At 40.7% G+C, this 17128-nt stretch overlaps 1 protein-coding gene and 1 long non-coding RNA gene across 4 annotated transcripts in view; one reads left to right on the forward strand and one right to left on the reverse strand.

The window, feature by feature from the left end:
- Positions 1 to 17128, forward strand: part of LOC139747080 (uncharacterized) — a 488827-nt gene that overhangs the window by 461377 nt on the left and 10322 nt on the right. The gene's annotated exons all lie outside the window — the stretch shown is intronic.
- LOC139747081 (uncharacterized) overlaps positions 1471 to 17128 on the reverse strand; it is a 57069-nt gene continuing 41411 nt past the window's right edge. For all 3 annotated transcript variants that reach the window (XR_011712307.1, XR_011712306.1, XR_011712308.1), the window contains 2 exons: positions 2473 to 2588; positions 1471 to 2295 (listed from right to left, as the gene is read on the reverse strand). This is a non-coding gene — a long non-coding RNA (uncharacterized lncRNA). The remainder of the gene's footprint in view (positions 2296 to 2472; positions 2589 to 17128) is intronic.

Genomic DNA, 17128 nt, shown 5'->3' on the forward strand with positions numbered 1-17128 from the left:
CTCCCATGTTTATTTACTTCTAAGAGGGTGTCCCTCATAGTTACCAGTAATTTGGCTTTCCCCTTAGGATATTTCTTCTTCCAAGCCTTGTTTCCCTACTGCCACTTCTTCCACCTCTGTGTAAGGGGTTGTGTTATTTCTCAAATAAGTTTGAATTTGCTCTTAATCCATAATTTAGAAATCATGAAGGCTGTAGGGGAAATGCCTGAGAGGACTTGAATATGTGTCACTATACAAAACATAGATGGTAGACAAAGGCTTGTATGAATTAACCATTTTTATTGAGTGTTTGCCCTTCACTCTGATGTCAGTCAAATGACTACAACAGCTTATATGAATTATACTTGGCTGAATGGTATGTGAGGTTTCCAGCTGAAAGCTGGATTTTTTAAACTTCAGAACCAGGTAGAGACAGGTGCTGTAAGTGCGTGAAGGAATATTTATGCTTGCTTGAGAATCATACAAATATAGGTTGAAAGCATTCATTTTCTTGTGACAAATGAATTATTTAGATTATCACTGGGAAGGATGAGTGCACATAAGAATTTCATGAAGATAAATGCTCATCATCAGAGTACTTTTTTAGTGCAATGAATAATCTTTGTTATAAATGCACTTAAATAGGAACTTATACTATTTTTTACTGAGCATTGTCAGTTGAATATGAATTTCATAATTAGTATATGTGCATTATTTACTAATTTACATAGTTTAAAGATATATGTAAAATAAAATATACGGCATAAAGAAATGTAAACTGAGAGAAAGAGTGTGTCTTTTTTTTACAAAACCATTATTACTACAGACTTTAAATACTTTACATCTCAGATTCAGTGTTCCAAGATCTTACAACGCTCCGTATCCAACTCTTGCAAGGGCAGTGGCGTTCAGTGAAACCACTAGCATTTCACCTTCTATTGAACTGCTTATTCCTGCCATAGTATACAATGTATAAAAGTAAATCAACAAAAAGCCTAATTACATGAAGCAATTGACCCTTCAAGAACCAATGAAGCCTTGTATTTGGCCAGTTACAAAAACTCTAAAGCCTTCACTATCCCTTGCTTGTTGCTTTCAGGCCTGAGTTGAGTTTTAGTGATCCCCTTAACACATTTACACTAGGTTCTCGCTTCTCCTTGCAGCAAGATTACACTCATGTTTAGTTATTAGGGCCAGATGCATCCCTCAGCACCTTAAGAAATGGTAATTATGGGGTTAGAAATTATCAGAAATTTTTGATAACTACAAGAAACACATTTCTTATATGGTAGTTGAGTTGTCATAAGGAATTTTTTTGCCCCAATCATGGCCATGTCAGATTTGCTAAATACTGTATATATATAGCACTGCATTACACATGACAGATGGATATAAGCAATTGTAGCTATATATTCATTGTGTTTGCCAGTGAAGTACTACAAGGGGGCTTTGGCACAACCAACAAGGAAAAGCATGAAATAAAACCATGAAAACTATGTATTTACCTCAAAATAGTACTTTATTAGTGTTTCTTTCCTCTTTATACATTCCTTGAAATGATTAGGAACTGAATCAGCAAGGTTCTGCAGCCATTTAGGGTCCATCTTGGCTCAGATTTCACAAATGGACATCTCCAACTTAAGTAGCGACAAAGTATCCCCTTAACATAACTTCATTTCCATAAGCACCCAGTCACTGAAAATCTTCACTACACAGTCCTAAAGACAATTACTGACTAGTTTGACAGTGTGGCAAGGAGCCCTATCCTACATGAACACTTTGGCCTTGCACTTTTTGAAAAAATCTGGAAGATGGTCACACATCAGCTTGAGGTAACTATGTTCATAGTTTCATTCTTTGTCAACACTGCAAGGCCCCCAGTACCATAATAGCTGACACAGTCCCATACCATAAGTGAAGCAGGGAACTTTGCAGTGCTTGCAATATACTTGAGGTCAAGTGGATCACAGCCTGGTTGACTGTGCACACACCTGTCACAGCCACTTATCACAGATAAGATGGACTCATCATTCCACAAGACATTTCTGAACTTAGCTGTATCCCACAACATATTTCTTGCATAAATCAACTCTTTTCCTCTGGTGCTCACGGGGTACGAGCAGTTTAGGACGCAGCCTGCAGCTCCAGTACATAGGGTCCTCATGTAAGTGGCAATGCACTGTCCTTACTGACGCATCACAGAGCAATCTAGGGTTTTCTTCTAATTCTTATTCAGTCAAGCATAAGTCTGCATCCATTTGGGCACTGCTATTGTAAAATTTCTTCTCAGATTGTTGTACTGATCTCAAGGTCACACTGGTAATATTAGAAATTTCTGTAAGTGGCTTATAACCGTTGTAAAGTTCAACTATAGAAGCTATTTTATCACTTGTAAGGTGTGTATTTCCAACCACAGTACATGGTAGAGGTAGATAAAGGGAAAAACTACAAAAATCCAGGACATTTGTAGGGAGCTCAACAAGGCATACCCACCTCCTATAACAATGAAAATGCTTCCAAGGCAGGCTCATATGGCAGGCTAGCATGTCTTGTAGTTGCATCTGCTCACTTGTGGGTGCTAAATTCTCTGGCAAACACCAACCCTAATTCTGGTGAGGTAAGATGATGTGATCAGTATCATTGCCATGGGCCTGCTCACAATATTTGACTGAACCAGAGCATGTGAAACATCTGGGGTGAACCATGGAAAGGTCTGTGGGACCTGGATGTGGATAGGGAGCTGGGGTTTTGGTGCATTACGTATCAACTAGAGACGGAGTGTGAACGATTGTGGCCTTTTTACTTCTGTTTCCCTTGTGCTACCTCGCTGAAGCAGGAGATAGCGATGCTGTTTCAGATGGGACGGGATAGCACCGGGAAGGGGTGAAGGCAAGCAAGTATGAATATGTACATATGTATATATGCATATGTCTGTGTACATGTGTATATGTTAATATGTATATAAATGTATATCAATGTATATATATATATATATATATATATATATATATATATATATATATATATATATATATATATATATATATTTATCCCTGGGGATAGGGGAGAAAGAATACTTCCCACGTATTCCCTGCGTGTCGTAGAAGGCGACTAAAAGGGGAGGGAGCGGGTGGCTGGAAATCCTCCCCTCTCGTTTTTTTCAATTTTCCAAAAGAAGGAACAGAGAAGGGAGCCAGGTGAGGATATTCCCTCAAAGGCCCAGTCCTCTGTTCTTAACGCTACCTCGCTATCGCAGGAAATGGCGAATAGTACGAAAGAAAGAAAAAGATATATATATATATATATATATATATGGTTGGTAAGGTTATTTAATGTATGTATGACTCATGGTGAGGTGCCTGAGGATTGGCGGAATGCGTGCATAGTGCCATTGTACAAAGGCAAAGGGGATAAGAGTGAGTGCTCAAATTACAGAGGTATAAGTTTGTTGAGTATTCCTGGCAAATTATATGGGAGGGTATTGATTGAGAGGGTGAAGGCATGTACAGAGCATCAGATTGGGGAAGAGCAGTGTGGTTTCAGAAGTGGTAGAGGATGTGTGGATCAGGTGTTTGCTTTGAAGAATGTATGTGAGAAATACTTAGAAAAGCAAATGGATTTGTATGTACCATTTATTGATCTGGAGAAGGCATATGATAGAGTTGATAGAGATGCTCTGTGGAAGGTATTAAGAATATATGGTGTGGGAGGCAAGTTGTTAGAAGCAGTGAAAAGTTTTTATCGAGGATGTAAGGCATGTGTACGTGTAGGAAGAGAGGAAAGTGATTGGTTCTCAGTGAATGTAGGTTTGCGGCAGGGGTGTGTGATGTCTCCATGGTTGTTTAATATATTTATGGATGGGGTTGTTAGGGAGATAAATGCAAGAGTTTTGGAAAGAGGGGCAAGTATGAAGTCTGTTGGGGATGAGAGAGCTTGGGAAGTGAGTCAGTTGTTGTTTGCTGATGATACAGCGCTGGTGGCTGATTCATGTGAGAAACTGCAGAAGCTGGTGACTGAGATTGGTAAAGTGTGTGAAAGAAGAAAGTTAAGAATAAATGTGAATAAGAGCAAGGTTATTAGGTACAATAGGGTTGAGGGTCAAGTCAATTGGGAGGTAAGTTTGAATGGAGGAAAACTGGAGGAAGTAAAGTGTTTTAGATATCTGGGAGTGGATCTGGCAGCAGATGGAACCTTGGAAGCGGAAGTGAATCATAGGGTGGGGGAGGGGGCGAAAATCCTGGGAGCCTTGAAGAATGTGTGGAAGTCGAGAACATTATCTCGGAAAGCAAAAATGGGTATGTTTGAAGGAATAGTGGTTCCAACAATGTTGTATGGTTGCGAGGCGTGGGCTATGGATAGAGTTGTGTGCAGGAGGGTGGATGTGCTGGAAATGAGATGTTTGAGGACAATGTGTGGTGTGAGGTATGTATATGTATATGCAAGTATATATATGTACATGTGTATATATGTATATGTCTGTGTATGTGCATGTATATGTATGCATATCTTGATATGTATATGTGCCATTTATGTATATATATGTGTATATGAGTCGATGGGCCATTCTTCTTCTGCTTCCTGGCACTACCTCTGATGCGGGAAACAGCAACGAAGTATAATACATAAAATAAATAATATATTTTTCTTTCTTTTTTCTTTTAAACTATTCGCCATTTCCCGCGTTAGCGAGGTAGCGTTAAGAACAGAGGACTGGGCCTTTTTTTAGAATATCCTCACCTGGCCCCCTCTGTTCCTTCTTTTGGGGAAAAAAAAAAAAACGAGAGGGGAGGATTTCCAGCCCCCCGCTCCCTCCCTTTTTAGTCGCCTTCTACAACACGCAGGGAATACGTGGGAAGTATTCTTAATCCCCTATCCCCAGGAGATATTCAGCAGGCCAAAACTTGAATATTTTTCTTAAACTTTGTTCACCACAATAAAAGCTGCATAGATAAATAATAGGGGACAGCAACAAAAATAGTAACCAAATTAAGAAATGCGAGTTATGGGAAAGGCGAAAAGCCTAGGATTTGTCCACCATGGAAGAAAGAAGAGTAAGAGGTAACCTGATTACAACCAGTTTGATGATGTTATCAGTGAACAGTTCTTCGAAAGATGCAAAGATAGAACAACTATATACCATAACAAGAAACTGAGCAAGAAACTTGTCGGAAAGACTGTACAGTACTATTTTTGCCGAGTATTGAGAGATGTAGACGATTCAAAAAATCAGTCATGAGAGTGATTATGGACAATACATCAGCTTAAAAAGTTGTATGATTATAAGGTTCACAACATGAAGTCCCATCAGAGGAAAACAGCATCCCCTTCAGTACAAACTGGTAGGAGACGAAAAAGATAAAGGTGAATGTTTCAAACTTGTAAGATAAAGCTTTAAGAGATACAGCCCCACAAGTACATAATTCTCACACTGTATATTACAAGACAAATTAGTCACTACATTCAAAACAACTACATACACACACACACATAAGCAAGAGTAAGTACAAACAAATGAGTTGAAACAGTGAATGGTGACTGTACACCAAAGTTTAAAAAGTTATACAATGGAAAATTATACAATGGAAAAAATTTAAGATATGGTCCCATAAGTGTACAGTTCCCTCCAATACCATACACTTAGGTAATCATAATCATAAAAAAAGCCAATAACCATACAAAAATTTATAAACATATCTCATGAAAGTCAAGAACATAAATAATATATATATATATATAGAGGGTGTTTGGGTCGAGGTGGTGTGCAAAGTGAGAGGGTTAGGGAAAATGATTTGGTAAACAGAGAAGAGGTAGTAAAAGCTTTGCGGAAGATGAAAGCCGGCAAGGCAGCAGGTTTGGATGGTATTGCAGTGGAATTTATTAAAAAAGGGGGTGACTGTATTGTTGACTGGTTGGTAAGGTTATTTAATGTATGTATGACTCATGGTGAGGTGCCTGAGGATTGGCGGAATGTGTGCATAGTGCCATTGTACAAAGGCAAAGGGGATAAGAGTGAGTGCTCAAATTACAGAGGTATAAGTTTGTTGAGTATTCCTGGTAAATTATATGGGAGGGTATTGATTGAGAGGGTGAAGGCATGTACAGAGCATCAGATTGGGGAAGAGCAGTGTGGTTTCAGAAGTGGTAGAGGATGTGTGGATCAGGTGTTTGCTTTGAAGAATGTATGTGAGAAATACTTAGAAAAGCAAATGGATTTGTATGTAGCATTTATGGATCTGGAGAAGGCATATGATAGAGTTGATAGAGATGCTCTGTGGAAGGTATTAAGAATATATGGTGTGGGAGGCAAGTTGTTAGAAGCAGTGAAAAGTTTTTATCGAGGATGTAAGGCATGTGTACATGTAGGAAGAGAGGAAAGTGATTGGTTCTCAGTGAATGTAGGTTTGCGGCAGGGGTGTGTGATGTCTCCATGGTTGTTTAATTTGTTTATGGATGGGGTTGTTAGGGAGGTGAATGCAAGAGTCTTGGAAAGAGGGGCAAGTATGAAGTCTGTTGGGGATGAGAGAGCTTGGGAAGTGAGTCAGTTGTTGTTCGCTGATGATACAGTGCTGGTGGCTGATTCATATGAGAAACTGCAGAAGCTGGTGACGGAGTTTGGTAAAGTGTGTGAAAAAAGAAAGTTAAGAGTAAATGTGAATAAGAGCAAGGTTATTAGGTACAGTAGGGTTGAGGGTCAAGTCAATTGGGAGGTAAGTTTGAATGGAGAAAAACTGGAGGAAGTAAAGTGTTTTAGATATCTGGGAGTGGATCTGTCAGCGGACGGAACCATGGAAGCGGAAGTGGATCATACGGTGGGGGAGGGGGCGAAAATTTTTGGGAGCCTTGAAGAATGTGTGGAAGTCGAGAACATTATCTCAGAAAGCAAAAATGGGTATGTTTGAAGGAATAGTGGTCCCAACAATGTTGTATGGTTGCGAGGCGTGGGCTATGGATAGAGTTGTGCAAAGGAGGGTGGATGTGCTGGAAATGAGATGTTTGAGGACAATGTGTGGTGTGAGGTGGTTTGATCAAGTAAGTAACGTAAGGGTAAGAGAGATGTGTGGAAATAAAAAGAGCGTGGTTGAGAGAGCAGAAGAGGGTGTTTTGAAATGGTTTGGGCACATGGAGAGAATGAGTGAGGAAAGATTGACCAAGAGGATATATGCGTCGGAGGTGGAGGGAACGAGGAGAAGTGGAAGACCAAATTGGAGGTGGAAAGATGGAGTGAAAAAGATTTTGTGTAATCGGGACCTGAACATGCAGGAGGGTGAAAGGAGGGCAAGGAATAGAGTGAATTGGATCGATGTGGTATACCGGGGTTGACGTGCTGTCAGTGGATTGAATCAGGGCATGTGAAGCGTCTGGGGTAAACCATGGAAAGCTGTGTAGGTATGTATATTTGCGTGTGTGGACGTGTATGTATATACACGTGTATGGGGGTGGGTTGGACCATTTCTTTCGTCTGTTTCCTTGCGCTACCTTGCAAACGCGGGAGACAGCGACAAAGCAAAAAAAAAAAATATATATATATATATATATATATATATATATATATATATATATATATATATATATATATATATATATATACTTCCCACGTATTCCCTGCGTGTCGTAGAAGGCGACTAAAAGGGGAGGGAGCGGAGGGCTGGAAATCCTCCCCTCTCGGGTTTTTTTTTTTTCTTTTTTTTTTTTTTTTTTTTCAAAAGAAGGAACAGAGAATTGGGCCAGGTGAGGGTATTCCCTCAAAGGCCCAGTCCTTTGTTCTTAACGCTACCTCGCTAATGCGGGAAATGGCGAATAGTTTGAAAGAAAAGAAAAAGAAAGATATATATATATATATATATATATATATATATATATATATATATATATATATATATATATATATATATATATATCTTTTCTTTCTTTCATACTATTCGCCATTTCCAGTGTTAGCAAGGTAGCGTTAAGAACAGAGGACTGGGCCTTTGAGGGAATACCCTCACCTGGCCCAATTCTCTGTTCCTTCTTTTGAAAAAAAGAAAAAAAAAAAAAAAAAAAAAAAAAAAAAAAAACGAGAGGGGAGGATTTCCAGCCCCCCGCTCCCTCCCCTTTTAGTCGCCTTCTACGACACGCAGGGAATATGTGGGAAGTATATATATATATATATATATATATATATATATATGTGAGAAATACTTGGAAAAGCAAATGGATTTGTATGTAGCATTTATGGATCTGGAGAAGGCATATGATAGAGTTGATAGAGATGCTCTGTGGAAGGTATTAAGAATATATGGTGTTGGAGGCAAGTTGTTAGAAGCAGTGAAAAGTTTTTATCGAGGATGTAAGGCATGTGTACGTGTAGGAAGAGAGGAAAGTGATTGGTTCTCAGTGAATGTAGGTTTGCGGCAGGGGTGTGTGATGTCTCCATGGTTGTTTAATTTGTTTATGGATGGGGTTGTAAGGGAGGTAAATGCAAGAGTCCTGGAAAGAGGGGCAAGTATGAAGTCTGTTGGGGATGAGAGAGCTTGGGAAGTGAGTCAGTTGTTGTTCGCTGATGATACAGCGCTGGTGGCTGATTCATGTGAGAAACTGCAGAAGCTGGTGACTGAGTTTGGTAAAGTGTGTGGAAGAAGAAAGTTGAGAGTAAATGTGAATAAGAGCAAGGTTATTAGGTACAGTAGGGGTGAGGGTCAAGTCAATTGGGAGGTGAGTTTGAATGGAGAAAAACTGGAGGAAGTGAAGTGTTTTAGATATCTGGGAGTGGATCTGTCAGTGGATGGAACCATGGAAGCGGAAGTGGATCATAGGGTGGGGGAGGGGGCGAAAATTTTGGGAGCCTTGAAAAATGTGTGGAAGTCGAGAACATTATCTCGGAAAGCAAAAATGGGTATGTTTGAGGAATAGTGGTTCCAACAATGTTGTATGGTTGCGAGGCGTGGGCTATGGATAGAGATGTGCGCAGGAGGATAGATGTGCTGGAAATGAGATGTTTGAGGACAATGTGTGGTGTGAGGTGGTTTGATCGAGTAAGTAACGTAAGGGTAAGAGAGATGTGTGGAAATAAAAAGAGCGTGGTTGAGAGAGCAGAAGAGGGTGTTTTGAAATGGTTTGGGCACATGGAGAGAATGAGTGAGGAGAGATTGACCAAGAGGATATATGTGTCGGAGGTGGAGGGAACGAGGAGAAGAGGGAGACCAAATTGGAGGTGGAAAGATGGAGTGAAAAAGATTTTGTGTGATCGGGGCCTGAACATGCAGGAGGGTGAAAGGAGGGCAAGGAATAGAGTGAATTGGAGTCATGTGGTATACAGGGGTTGACGTGCTGTCAGTGGATTGAATCAAGGCATGTGAAGCGTCTGGGGTAAACCATGGAAAGCTGTGTAGGTATGTATATTTGCGTGTGTGGACGTGTGTATGTACATGTGTATGGGGGGGGGGTTGGGCCATTTCTTTCGTCTGTTTCCTTGCGCTACCTCGCAAACGCGGGAGACAGCGACAAAGTATAAAAAAAAAAAAAAAAAAAAAAAAAAAAAATATATATATATATATATATATATATATATATATATATATATATATATATATTTTTTTTTTTGCTTTGTCGCTGTCTCCCGCGTTTGCGAGGTAGCGCAAGGAAACAGACGAAAGAAATGGCCAACCCACCCCCATACACATGTATATACATACGTCCACACACGCAAATATACATACCTACACAGCTTTCCATGGTTTACCCCAGACGCTTCACATGCCTTGCTTCAATCCACTGACAGCACGTCAACCCCTGTATACCACATCGCTCCAATTCACTCTATTCTTGCCCTCCTTTCACCCTCCTGCATGTTCAGGCCCCGATCACACAAAATCTTTTTCACTCCATCTTTCCACCTCCAATTTGGTCTCCCTCTTCTCCTCGTTCCCTCCACCTCCGACACATATATCCTCTTGGTCAATCTCTCCTCACTCATTCTCTCCATGTGCCCAAACCATTTCAAAACACCCTCTTCTGCTCTCTCAACCACGCTCTTTTTATTTCCACACATCTCTCTTACCCTTACGTTACTTACTCGATCAAACCACCTCACACCACACATTGTCCTCAAACATCTCATTTCCAGCACATCCATCCTCCTGCGCACAACTCTATCCATAGCCCACGCCTCGCAACCATACAACATTGTTGGAACCACTATTCCTTCAAACATACCCATTTTTGCTTTCCGAGATAATGTTCTCGACTTCCACACATTTTTCAAGGCTCCCAGAAATTTTCGCCCCCTCCCCCACCCTATGATCCACTTCCGCTTCCATGGTTCCATCCGCTGACAGATCCACTCCCAGATATCTAAAACACTTCACTTCCTCCAGTTTTTCTCCATTCAAACTCACCTCCCAATTGACTTGACCCTCAACCCTACTGTACCTAATAACCTTGCTCTTATTCACATTTACTCTCAACTTTCTTCTTCACACACTTTACCAAACTCAGTCACCAGCTTCTGCAGTTTCTCACATGAATCAGCCACCAGCGCTGTATCATCAGCGAACAACAACTGACTCACTTCCCAAGCTCTCTCATCCCCAACAGACTTCATACTTGCCCCTCTTTCCAGACTCTTGCATTTACCTCCCTTACAACCCCATCCATAAACAAATTAAACAACCATGGAGACATCACACACCCCTGCCGCAAACCTACATTCACTGAGAACCAATCACTTTCCTCTCTTCCTACACGTACACATGCCTTACATCCTCGATAAAAACTTTTCACTGCTTCTAACAACTTGCCTCCCACACCATATATTCTTAATACCTTCCACAGAGCATCTCTATCAACTCTATCATATGCCTTCTCCAGATCCATAAATGCTACATACAAATCCATTTGCTTTTCTAAGTATTTCTCACATACATTCTTCAAAGCAAACACCTGATCCACACATCCTCTACCACTTCTGAAACCACACTGCTCTTCCCCAATCTGATGCTCTGTACATGCCTTCACCCTCTCAATCAATACCCTCCCATATAATTTACCAGGAATACTCAACAAACTTATACCTCTGTAATTTGAGCACTCACTCTTATCCCCTTTGCCTTTGTACAATGGCACTATGCACGCATTCCGCCAATCCTCAGGCACCTCACCATGAGTCATACATACATTAAATAACCTTACCAACCAGTCAACAATACAGTCACCCCCTTTTTTAATAAATTCCACTGCAATACCATCCAAACCTGCTGCCTTGCCGGCTTTCATCTTCCGCAAAGCTTTTACTACCTCTTCTCTGTTTACCAAATCATTTTCCCTAACCCTCTCACTTTGCACACCACCTCGACCCAAACACCCTATATCTGCCACTCTGTCATCAGACACATTCAACAAACCTTCAAAATACTCATTCCATCTCCTTCTCACATCACCACTACTTGTTATCACCTCCCCATTTACGCCCTTCACTGAAGTTCCCATTTGCTCCCTTGTCTTACGCACCCTATTTACCTCCTTCCAGAACATCTTTTTATTCTCCCTAAAATTTATATATATATATATATATATATATATATATATATATATATATATATATATATATATATATATATATATATATATATATATTTTCCAAGGGAAGAACTGGGGGCCCCAGGTGGGGGGATATTCCAAAAAGGGCCCGGTCCTCTGTTCTTGGCGCTACCTCGCTAACGCGGGAATGGCGAATGGCTTGAAAGGAAGAAAAGTTATATATTTATATATATATATATATTATATATATATAATATATATTATATGTTTATATACACACATATAGCTTTGGCTATGGTTAGAGTTGTGTGCAGGGGGGTTTGGATGTGTTGGAAATGAGATTTTTGAGGACAATGTGTGGTGTGAGTGGTTTGATCGAGTAAGTAAGGTAAGGGTAAGTGAGAGGGTTGTGGAAAAATATAAAAGAGCGTGGTTGAGACACCCAGAAGGGGTGTTTTGAAATGGTTTGGGCACATGGAGAGATGGGGGGGGGAAAAGATTGACCAAGAGGATATATGTTTTGGGTGGTGGGGGAAGGAGGAGAAGTGGGGAGCCCAAAATTTGGAGGTGGAAAGATGGGGGTTGAAATAAAATTTTGTGTGATCGGGGCGCTCGAACATGCAGGAGGGTGAAAGGAGGGCAAGGAAAAGGTGAATGGATCGATGTGGTTTACACGGGTTGAGGTGTTGTCAGTGGATTGAATAGGGCATGTGATGTGTCTGGGGTTAACCTGGAAAGTGTTGTAGGTTGTTTATTTGCGTGTGTGGAGTATGTATATAAAATGTGTTTGGGGGTGGGTTGGCCCCAAATTTTTTTCGTTGTTTCCTTGCTTTACCTGAAATGGGGAGACAGCGACAAAGCAAAATATATATATATTATATATTTTTGGGATTCATGTGTGGCAGGGGTGGCGATGGGAATGATAAAGGCAGACTGTGAAATTTTGTGCATGGTATATACGTATGTGTCTGTGTGTGTATATATATGTGTACATTGAGATGTATAGGTATGTATATTCGCGTGTTGTGGACGTGTATGTACATAAATTGGGGGTATGGGGGTGGGTTGGGTATTTTTTGTCTGTTTCCTTGTGCTATCTCGTAAAAAGGCAGGAGACAGCGACAAAGCAAAAAATAATAAAAAGAAATATTATATATATATATATATATATTATATATATATATATATATATATATTTTATATATATATTTATATAAATATAGCTTTGGGTTGGATAGAGTTTGTGCGCAGGAGGGTGGATGGGCTGGAAATGAGATGTTTGAGGACAATGTGTGGTTTTTGAGGTGGGGTTTTATCGAGGTAGTAATGTAAAGGGGAAGGAGATGTGTGGAAATAAAAAGATCGTGGTTGAGAGGGCAGAAGAGGGTGTTTTGAAATGGTTTGGGCACATGGAGAGAAAGAGTGAGGAAAGATTGACCAAGAGGATATATGTGTCGGAGGTGGAGTGGAACGAGGGAAGTGGGAGACCAAATTGGAGGTGGAAAGTGAGTGAAAATTGTGTCGTGATCGGGGCATTGAAACATGCAGGAGGGTGAAGGGAGGGCAAAAGGGAATTTGAGTAAATTGGATCGATGTGAGGCGTCTGGGTAAACCCTGGAAGTTTTGTGGGGCTGGATGTGGAAAGGGAGCTGTGATTTCGGGCATTATTGCATGCAGCTAGAGGGGCTGAGGTGTAAGAATGGGGCCTTTGTTGTCTTTTCCTAGTGCTAACTCGCACACTTTGGGGGGGAGGGGGATGGTATTCCATGTGTGGGAGGTTGCGATGGGAGTGAATTAGGCAGACGTGTTTAATTGTAGTGCATGGGTATATATGTATGTGTCAGTGTGTGTATATTTATGGTACATTGAGATGTATAGGTATGTATATTGGGTGTGGAGTGTATGTATATACATTGTGTATGGGGGTGGGTTGGGCCCTTTCTTTCGTCTGTTTCCTTGCGCTACCTCGCCCAAACGCGGGAGAACAGCGACCAAGCAAAAATAAATAAATAATATATTATTTCTATGAGTCCATGGGGAAAATGAAACACATAAGTTTCCCAAGTCACTATGTTGTATAATTAATCATCAGGGGAGACATGAGAGAAATTAAGTCAGTTTATACACAATGAAGGACATAGCTATGATCCCCTTTGGTAAAAATGTGACTGTCCCAAAACAGACAACAGCGTAAATTATCTTATTATGTAGACAAGAAGGTGAAAAGTTTACAAAATTTTATAAAAAATTAAGTTTTCCTGTTTGTATAAACCTTCCCCGTCTGCAGGTAGCGCAAGGAAACAGACGAAAGAAATGGCCCCCCCCCCCCATACACATGTACATACACATGTCCACACACGTGTATACATACCTACACAGCTTTCCATGGTCCACCCCAGACGCCTCACATGCCTTGATTCACTCCACTGACAGCACGTCAACCCCTGTATACCACATCGCTCCAATTCACTCTATTCCTTGCCCTCCTTACACCCTCCTGCATGTTCATGGCCCCGATCACACAAAATCTTTTTCACTCCATCTTTCCACCTCCAATTTGGTCTCCCTCTTCTCCTCGTTCCCTCCACCTCCGACACATATATCCTCTTGGTCAATCTTTCCTCACTCATTCTCTCCATGTGCCCAAACCATTTCAAAACACCCTCTTCTGCTCTCTCAACCACGCTCTTTTTATTTCCACACATCTCTCTTACCCTTACGTTACTTACTCGATCAAACCACCTCACACCACACATTGTCCTCAAACATCTCATTTCCAGCACATCCATCCTCTTGCGCACAACTCTATCCATAGCCCACGCCTCGCAACCATACAACATTGTTGGAACCACTATTCCTTCAAACATACCCATTTTTGCTTTCCGAGATAATGTTCTCGACTTCCACACATTTTTCAAGGCTCCCAAAATTTTCGCCCCCTCCCCCACCCTATGATCCACTTCCGCTTCCATGGTTCCATCCGCTGACAGATCCACTCCCAGATATCTAAAACACTTCACTTCCTCCAGTTTTTCTCCATTCAAACTTACCTATATATATTTATCCCTGGGGATAGGGGAGAAAGAATACTTCCCACGTATTCCCTGCGTGTCGTAGAAGGCGACTAAAAGGGGAGGGAGCGGGTGGCTGGAAATCCTCCCCTCTCGTTTTTTTCAATTTTCCAAAAGAAGGAACAGAGAAGGGAGCCAGGTGAGGATATTCCCTCAAAGGCCCAGTCCTCTGTTCTTAACACTACCTCGCTATCGTGGGAAATGGCGAATAGTACGAAAGAAAGAAAAAGATATATATATATATATATATGGTTGGTAAGGTTATTTAATGTATGTATGACTCATGGTGAGGTGCCTGAGGATTGGCGGAATGCGTGCATAGTCCCATTGTACAAAGGCAAAGGGGATAAGAGTGAGTGCTCAAATTACAGAGGTATAAGTTTGTTGAGTATTCCTGGCAAATTATATGGGAGGGTATTGATTGAGAGGGTGAAGGCATGTACAGAGCATCAGATTGGGGAAGAGCAGTGTGGTTTCAGAAGTGGTAGAGGATGTGTGGATCAGGTGTTTGCTTTGAAGAATGTATGTGAGAAATACTTAGAAAAGCAAATGGATTTGTATGTACCATTTATTGATCTGGAGAAGGCATATGATAGAGTTGATAGAGATGCTCTGTGGAAGGTATTAAGAATATATGGTGTGGGTAGGCAAGTTGTTAGAAGCAGTGAAAAGTTTTTATCGAGGATGTAAGGCATGTGTACGTGTAGGAAGAGAGGAAAGTGATTGGTTCTCAGTGAATGTAGGTTTGCGGCAGGGGTGTGTGATGTCTCCATGGTTGTTTAATATATTTATGGATGGGGTTGTTAGGGAGATAAATGCAAGAGTTTTGGAAAGAGGGGCAAGTATGAAGTCTGTTGGGGATGAGAGAGCTTGGGAAGTGAGTCAGTTGTTGTTTGCTGATGATACAGCGCTGGTGGCTGATTCATGTGAGAAACTGCAGAAGCTGGTGACTGAGTTTGGTAAAGTGTGTGAAAGAAGAAAGTTAAGAATAAATGTGAATAAGAGCAAGGTTATTAGGTACAATAGGGTTGAGGGTCAAGTCAATTGGGAGGTAAGTTTGAATGGAGGAAAACTGGAGGAAGTAAAGTGTTTTAGATATCTGGGAGTGGATCTGGCAGCAGATGGAACCTTGGAAGCGGAAGTGAATCATAGGGTGGGGGAGGGGGCGAAAATCCTGGGAGCCTTGAAGAATGTGTGGAAGTCGAGAACATTATCTCGGAAAGCAAAAATGGGTATGTTTGAAGGAATAGTGGTTCCAACAATGTTGTATGGTTGCGAGGCGTGGGCTATGGATAGAGTTGTGTGCAGGAGGGTGGATGTGCTGGAAATGAGATGTTTGAGGACAATGTGTGGTGTGAGGTATGTATATGTATATGCAAGTATATATATGTACATGTGTATATATGTATATGTCTGTGTATGTGCATGTATATGTATGCATATCTTGATATGTATATGTGCCATTTATGTATATATATGTGTATATGAGTCGATGGGCCCATTCTTCTTCTGCTTCCTGGCACTACCTCTGATGCGGGAAACAGCAACGAAGTATAATACATAAAATAAATAATATATTTTTCTTTCTTTTTTCTTTTAAACTATTCGCCATTTCCCGCGTTAGCGAGGTAGCGTTAAGAACAGAGGACTGGGCCTTTTTTTAGAATATCCTCACCTGGCCCCCTCTGTTCCTTCTTTTGGGAAAAAAAAAAAAAACGAGAGGGGAGGATTTCCAGCCCCCCGCTCCCTCCCTTTTTAGTCGCCTTCTACAACACGCAGGGAATACGTGGGAAGTATTCTTAATCCCCTATCCCCAGGAGATATTCAGCAGGCCAAAACTTGAATATTTTTCTTAAACTTTGTTCACCACAATAAAAGCTGCATAGATAAATAATAGGGGACAGCAACAAAAATAGTAACCAAATTAAGAAATGCGAGTTATGGGAAAGGCGAAAAGCCTAGGATTTGTCCACCATGGAAGAAAGAAGAGTAAGAGGTAACCTGATTACAACCAGTTTGATGATGTTATCAGTGAACAGTTCTTCGAAAGATGCAAAGATAGAACAACTATATACCATAACAAGAAACTGAGCAAGAAACTTGTCGGAAAGACTGTACAGTACTATTTTTGCCGAGTATTGAGAGATGTAGACGATTCAAAAAATCAGTCATGAGAGTGATTATGGACAATACATCAGCTTAAAAAGTTGTATGATTATAAGGTTCACAACATGAAGTCCCATCAGAGGAAAACAGCATCCCCTTCAGTACAAACTGGTAGGAGACGAAAAAGATAAAGGTGAATGTTTCAAACTTGTAAGATAAAGCTTTAAGAGATACAGCCCCACAAGTACATAATTCTCACACTGTATATTACAAGACAAATTAGTCACTACATTCAAAACAACTACATACACACACACACATAAGCAAGAGTAGGTACAAACAAATGAGTTGAAACAGTGAATGGTGACTGTACACCAAAGTTTAAAAAGTTATACAATGGAAAATTATACAATGGAAAAAATTTAAGATATGGTCCCATAAGTGTACAGTTCCCT

This window comes from Panulirus ornatus, chromosome 67, assembly GCF_036320965.1.
Source record: "Panulirus ornatus isolate Po-2019 chromosome 67, ASM3632096v1, whole genome shotgun sequence".
In the NCBI taxonomy this organism is placed as follows: domain Eukaryota; kingdom Metazoa; phylum Arthropoda; class Malacostraca; order Decapoda; family Palinuridae; genus Panulirus; species Panulirus ornatus.